Raw genomic sequence first — 7,051 nt, 5'->3', positions numbered from 1 at the left:
GTCAGTGGAGTTTTAGTTTTTATATACTGACACATTGCACAGTTTTTGAATAGACAATCAGTGTGAAGTTTTTTTCAATATTGGAAATTAAGAATGTCAGTTTTCATATAAATAGTTTAAAAACCTTTTTTTTTTTTTTTTACCTTTTATACTTTTTAAAATATTGAGCTTTTTTTTCAAAAAATTTCTGCCATTGAAATAAATGGACAGACGGTTCAAATCCTCTTCAACCCACTCCACTTTAATTCTACCTCCACATACTTTCAGCTAGAGACTTCATTTCACCTTTAAACTGGTCACAAGACTTTCAGCTATTAACCTTGTGTACAGCTTTTTCATATCTTTTATGGTTTTTACACAATCACAGTTCAAGTTTCATGAAATTTTCCACCCTTGTCAGATTTTTACATTAGTGTGTATTGCGCGAAATGTTCAGAGTCAGAGTGCATGATGTCATGAGTGACATGCACTTCAGATTTTATCAAAAAGCTTAACATATTATGATCTTACTCCCACATCTTACACTCAACAAACACAATTTATACAAAGAAATGTAGACAAACTATTCCTCTCTCATCCAATGTTACTTCCATTAACATAGGACTCATGGTTTTTGAATAAATCACCCAAAAGCACAGAGAGTGCTATCAGTCTAACAGTCTCATGAAACTCTGTCAAAAACAGAGATGATGGTCATATATAAATTATCACAGCTCCTTTATCTTAAATCATACAGACATATATCCTACATGAGTATCGCCACTGAAGACTCGGGTCGCTCAAACTGAAAATTATTTTAATGTGACTAGAAGTCGTTCGTACCGACTCAGGAGTAAAAACTCGTGGGCGATGGACGTCACCGTCTCAGCTTGTCTTGGCAATAGGTGTACGTGTCTACTCCGGTTATTTTCACTGTAATGTATGTTATAATAAAACGAAATATGATATAAAACACAACCCTGCCTCTTATTGTTTTCATTTTAAAAAATATGAATATGTATATATTTTGTGTTCCAAGATCTGTAGCCTACATATAAAAGCAGCCAGTGGCGGGAAAAAGTTTGTGGAAAATTAGACAGATCATATCGAAATGGATCAGAGGCTGGTTTGTCGTTCTCATCGGTACACTTTACAAAGACGCTGAAGAGGAGGCTGCCCGACTGAGGAGGTGAATCCATCAAAGGAGAGCGAGGATGCAGCGGAGGATGGAGAGGCCAATCTAGCATGTCTCTATAACTTTGTACGTTTGTCTAATCATTATGCTTTTTTGTTAACCAGTCTACCCATTTACATGTAGACGTGACAGTTCACTTGGTACACCTAGATAAAAACTAATGCAGTTTAATATTACATAAAGTCTTTATTAGAGAGGTGTTCATTTATTTTTTTTTTGTGTCAGCTGTAGTTTGTGGTGCTGTTGAACTGTACTGGGTTTTAATGAGGTGTTTCTAATATTAAGTCCTCATTTATATATATATGAGATGGACAAACACCTCTCAAAAACAGATTACATAACAACTTATTAACCTTGCTGAGGTTAACATTTATTGCAAGGTTATTTTATTAGACTAAATTAGCTTTATCTAGACCTACCTACAAACTACATAGTATCTGGCAACCCAGATCTGGATCCAGGGTCAGTGCTATCTCAAGCAACTACAGGCAACTGTAGTATAATATAAACCAAAATTATACATCACAGCCAATATATACACACTGAATGACTGAAACTACAAGGTAACTCTTACCTCAGTGGCATTATCAACCTCCAATGCCTTCACTGTGATGAGCTCCGGTACAACAGCTACCTATATATAAAAAAATGTGTTACAAGTGTTAAAATCACCTACTGCCATGTGTCATCTAGCGTTAAGACAAGCCGCTAGTCATACCTTCAAAGCAGGTTATCCAGCCTGCAGGGCCTGGGCAACAGGTTGTTTAAAGTGCCTGTAGCGAAGAGGTAAAACTGATCAGTAAAAGTCTTCAAAAAATGTTCCATCAAGGTTTAACAAAGTCAACTTTAAAACATACCTTCCAGGAGACTAGCCTGTTCCCCTAGCCACATGGGACAAAATGCATCAAGAGTGAGATCTGTGTGCTGCCTCTATATATCTGCTCTTAAAAAGACAATAGTCTCCAGGCTAGTGTGTGTCTGCCAGAGAGAGGCAGAGGGAGGGAAAACTGAGATGGTGGCATTATTAGGTTGAAAGCCTACCTTTCACACAGACAATTCATATAAGGAATGCAGGTGAATAAATATTAAATAGTAAAAACACATAAATAAGCAATAAATGCATAATAAATATAACAATTAATAAGCAATCTTTAAAAAGAGATTTCTCTCTTTTTAAAATCCCTAACAAAGGTATGAACAATGAATACCCATGAGCCCTATCCTCGCCATGTCCTTTACTGGAGCGGACATGAAACCAGTCTTCAGGCTATCCAGGAACAGCATAGACATTAGGGATGTGTAGAGGGCCCAGTATTTATATTTGTATCTATATTTGTTGAGGCAGCAAAATTATTTGTGTTTGTATTTGAATAAAAGTGGAAAGAGGTTAAAAAATCCTGTTTTTAATTTTAGAAAATTAAATTGTTACAATAAGCGTTAATGAATAAACTACCTTATGAAGGAGGTCCCCACACGGGGTCTCGACTAGAGTCTCCCAGATCATAGACGACTGCGCTGAATACTGAACTAAAACTTTACTCCTCGCCTCATTGCAGACAGACCTTTTCCTATTTATACAGCACAGCGTGTAACATGAAGGGCGGAACTTGAAAGATGTTTCTTTTGCTTTGCACTTTTCATTTATTGCCTATTTTTTCCAACAAACCCCAGCAAAAAGCCCATGGACGGAGCCATGACATTAAGGTGCTGGCCACCGTCTACTAGCTTGCCTATGGAGCCTCGTACAGAGTAACTGCAGACATCTTTGCCGTGCCACTAGCCACAGTTTGCAGGACCGTCCGCTACGTCGTGGAGGAAACGTTGACCATCCTCCACAAGGCTATTCGTTTCCCCAAACCAGAGGAGATAGAGGAGATGGGGGCCGGCTTTGTTCGCCTTGCTCGCCATGAGGTATTCTGCTGTGCTGCCGGTGCCATCGATGGGTACCACATCAGGATTCTTCCTCCCGCAGAGCCACAGAAGAAGTTTTACTGAAACAGAAAACTTTTTCCCTCTGTGATACTGCAGGGCATCTGTGATGCCAAGGGCGCATTTATAGATGTGTACATTGGAAAACCAGGATCTGCACATGATGCGCATGTCCTATGCAGATCCCTCATGTATGCACCAGCTGGGTACTTTCCACTAATAGATGGAGGATACCCATGCCCTCAGCGTCCTGTTGCTATTATGACACCATACCGCCAGCCTGTGGCAAGTAAGAACATTAACACACACACAGCAAATTCTTACTTTGGTCATTTTGAAATACACCATATATTTTCTACATGAACTTTGATTAACAGGCTAAGTTGAAGCCTGGTATAACAGGCACCAAGCAAGAGCAAGAAACATTATTGAGCGCACCTTTGGGGTCTTGAAAACACGCTGGCGCTCCATCCTCTTGAGGGCCCTGGAGATCCGGCCTCTGTTTGCCCCGAAGGAAATTGCTGCCTGCTGCATCCTCTACAACATTTGTGTGGCAGCAGGTGATATCCTGGAGGAGGAGGAGGAGGAGGAGGAGGAGGAAGGCCCAGGTGACAGCGAGGATGACACAGACAACGCAGAAGCCAATGAGAGGGAGCTGTTGAGGAACGGTCTCCGAGGAAGGCTTGCTGCCCGGCTTACTGCTCCTGCAGAACTGCCTGCATGTTTGGGTGAACATGATTACATCTAGACAGTAAACCGTCATGTTCACTAGAAATACATATATATATATGTGTGTGTGTGTGTGTGTGTGTGTGTGTGTGAGTGTGTGTGCACATGTGTTGTATATGTTCATTTATTTAGAATTTATCAACCAGCTTCTCAAACAGCTGCACTTTTTCTGTTGCTGCCCTTTCCCTCTCCTCTTGCTATCGCCTCTCTCTCCCTCTCAGCTTGTTCCCTCATGAAATCCAGACTCTCCCAGGGCCTCTTCCTGCGTGGCCGGCTCACCCTGGATTCTTCTGCAGAAGGGGCAGAGGCCGGCGTGCAGACTGTGCCACCTATAGTGGCAGTCAGGTTTACTGCAACAACGGGGCAACGCTCGATTAGTCTGCCCCTGGAGTGCAGCATCCATTAGACTGTCCCACTGCCAAGCTGCAGCAGTCTCACTACCATCCTCTAACCCCTTTGTCTGTGGGAGGGTCCCCAAGCTCCTGAAAATAGGGTATTAATTACTACACTGTGAACATCGTGAACTGAGTTAACAAGGACTTCACAATGAAATGTTTAAGTGATTTTTTAAAATACAAAATGTAACTATTTATCTGACATACTAATGCAATGGCTGCTTTCTGGTGAGTCAAGTGATTTAGTCCTAGGTGTGCACAAAACACATGAATGTGAACTTTTGATTAGTTTAAGGCCAAGCAAAAATGTCAAAAATGTTGCAGGGATTGAAGTAGAGCTACAATGTTTAGTTGATAAAGTTTATCAGAATAAAATTAATCAGCAATTATATTTTAATTTTATATAATTGTTTTATGATTTTTTTTAAAAATGTGTTGGTTTCAGCTTCTCAAATATGCAGATTTGCTGCTTTTCTCTGTGTTACATCACTGTCAATTAATATCTTCAGGTTTTGGACTGTTGGTCGGACAAAACAAGACATTTGAAGAAGTTCACTTGGGCTTCTGCAAATGACACTAAAATTGGCGTTTTTTTCGTACTTTTTGACTTTTTATAGAATAAACTATTAATTGATGAATCAAGAAAACAATCGTTAGTCGAACCCTGGTTTGAAGTTGTGAGCAATTTAATTTATTTGGTCTTGTTGAACTGAAGAGGAAAGATACATGACAACAGATGTAAGGGTTTACCATACAAACATACAGTATGTTCAATAGTAACACAGTTCACTGGTTCAGTCAAGCTATTTATATCTAAAACCAAACTATTTAGCTTAATTTTTCCTAGTTTTGACTATTTCAGTATCAAATATATCAGATCCTCAGATCAAAGGAGGAAAGTAGTTCTAGGATTTGTTTATTTGTTTTTAGAGGCTGTGAAAAAGTATTCCTCAATTTCACTTTGTATTTCTTGCCCCACTTGTCATTTGTTTGTTTAGCCAGTCACATTGCATTTTGTTTGCGTTTATCATTGTTTTGTTACATTTACATCTGCATTGGTGGTTTAATCCAGACAGAAAAGTATTTAAGGTCATTATTTATTGTTTGCTTGGGTTATAACCTACTATACTCACCCTCCGTGCTTTCCAAGAGACAAAAGGGGGACGCACTGAACCACTTCCTGATTTTAAGATCTTGCTGACATCACCAATGATGTCATGGGTTATACCAAGTACGGGGGAACTTATTTTATTTAGTTAACTGTTTGGTTTTGTATTTATGTTATTTGCACTTAATTTGGTTTGTGGTAAGGAACAATGCTGTGGTTGATTTGTGTGTAAACGATGTTAACTGATACAAGTGACATTGTCATTCACCAGTTGTTGGTCTAAGGGAAAGGACATCCCTGATAGAAATATGGTTCTGCTTAGATAGATTTCAGGGCCTATTTAAAGGGAGAGATGTTAGTGTGTGAGAGAGCAGAAACGAAAGAGGATGTCAGTGTAGCTGTGTTACGGTAAGTTTGATTTTGCGTGTTTTCATTTGGTCGTCTCTGAGTCTGTCTCTTATCACCTTCCTTGACACTCTGGCAAAGCTTCCTCACAGGTAAAACTTTATTTCACAGTAAAACAGCAAATAATTGTAAACAGCCAGAAAGGGTTTCAGAAATGTCTCATTTTTCTTGTTTCCTATCTCGTCAAACATCTTTTTGACCCCAAATCCTTTAGGATTTGATTTAATTGAATGTTTTTGCCCATTTATCTATTTATATAACAAAAATGAACAGAACACCGGGGGGTCAACAAATGAGGGAGACGAGGGGTGAGAGACAGACAGTGATGATCAGTAGATGCTGAGTAAAGGCAGCTTTATATTACGGTGCTGTAATATCTCTTAACTTTTGTGACTGTACTAAAAACAATCCTTTCATCCCCATGTCTAAACTGTGTGAGTGTCAGCATATATATATATATATATATATATATATATATATATATATATGTATGTAATACTGTAGGTCAAGACTCATAATTAGTGTGGTGACTGCAAGCAATCACACTATTGTTGCAGCAGCTGGCAGCAGCTCTCTACAGTAGAGTAGTTGGCACATTGTGTGTCTGCACAGCGGAGGATGATTTTTCATTCATCTTCATCCAGTTAATCAGTAGGTGAGTCCTTTTTGCTTTGCTTGGTCGCATTGGCAAAATACATCACATTTCCAATCAATTTGAATTGTGCTACATGCCCTGACTTTTATCATAATAATGATTTGGTACCATGCCATCCGATCACAAAAAAATGCTATTTTATTAGTATATACATTTTCATTAAGCCTGTGATCGATTCTTTCTGACTTATTGACCAATCTTGATGATTTGGAGTTTTTGCTCAAATTGTTTTCCTGATTTCCAAATTACCAAATTCATTTTTACTTTGTTTTATATGCCAACGTCTCCAAACGACTTAATTTTATTTAGATAATGTCCCACTGCTGTCTGTGTAGCAGCGTGTAATCCCTGGATGGATGCAACACTGAAGAATGGATGTGCTATATAATAATAATAATAATAATAATAATAAAATATAATAATACACCAAACATCACATTCTTGTCAGGCTGCTTCCTACAGATATGCACCCACTAAAGCTGTCCCATTGTTCTTAAACCATATCATTTTTCCAGTTCAAGCTTCCCAGCATCTTTTCACATGCAACAGTTAGAGGAGCATGTTGATATTTTTTGTTTTATGTCTTTATTTGTGCACAACATTCACACAGACTGCACTTCTTGTTTATTTACTTTTTAAATGACTTGTGAATGTTT

At 38.6% G+C, this 7,051-nt stretch overlaps 1 long non-coding RNA gene across 1 annotated transcript; it reads right to left on the bottom strand.

The window, feature by feature from the left end:
• Positions 1–1,747: 1,747 nt before the first annotated feature.
• On the bottom strand, positions 1,748–3,693 carry LOC121911268. The gene is made up of 3 exons (XR_006099807.1): positions 3,542–3,693; positions 1,893–1,947; positions 1,748–1,808 (listed from the first exon to the last, which is right to left on the bottom strand). It is a non-coding gene; the product is annotated as an uncharacterized LOC121911268 (long non-coding RNA).
• Between the last annotated feature and the right edge of the window lie 3,358 nt (positions 3,694–7,051).

This window comes from Thunnus maccoyii, chromosome 14 (genome assembly GCF_910596095.1).
Source record: "Thunnus maccoyii chromosome 14, fThuMac1.1, whole genome shotgun sequence".
NCBI lineage: Eukaryota > Metazoa > Chordata > Actinopteri > Scombriformes > Scombridae > Thunnus > Thunnus maccoyii.
This window is presented reverse-complemented; position numbering and strand designations above follow the sequence as displayed.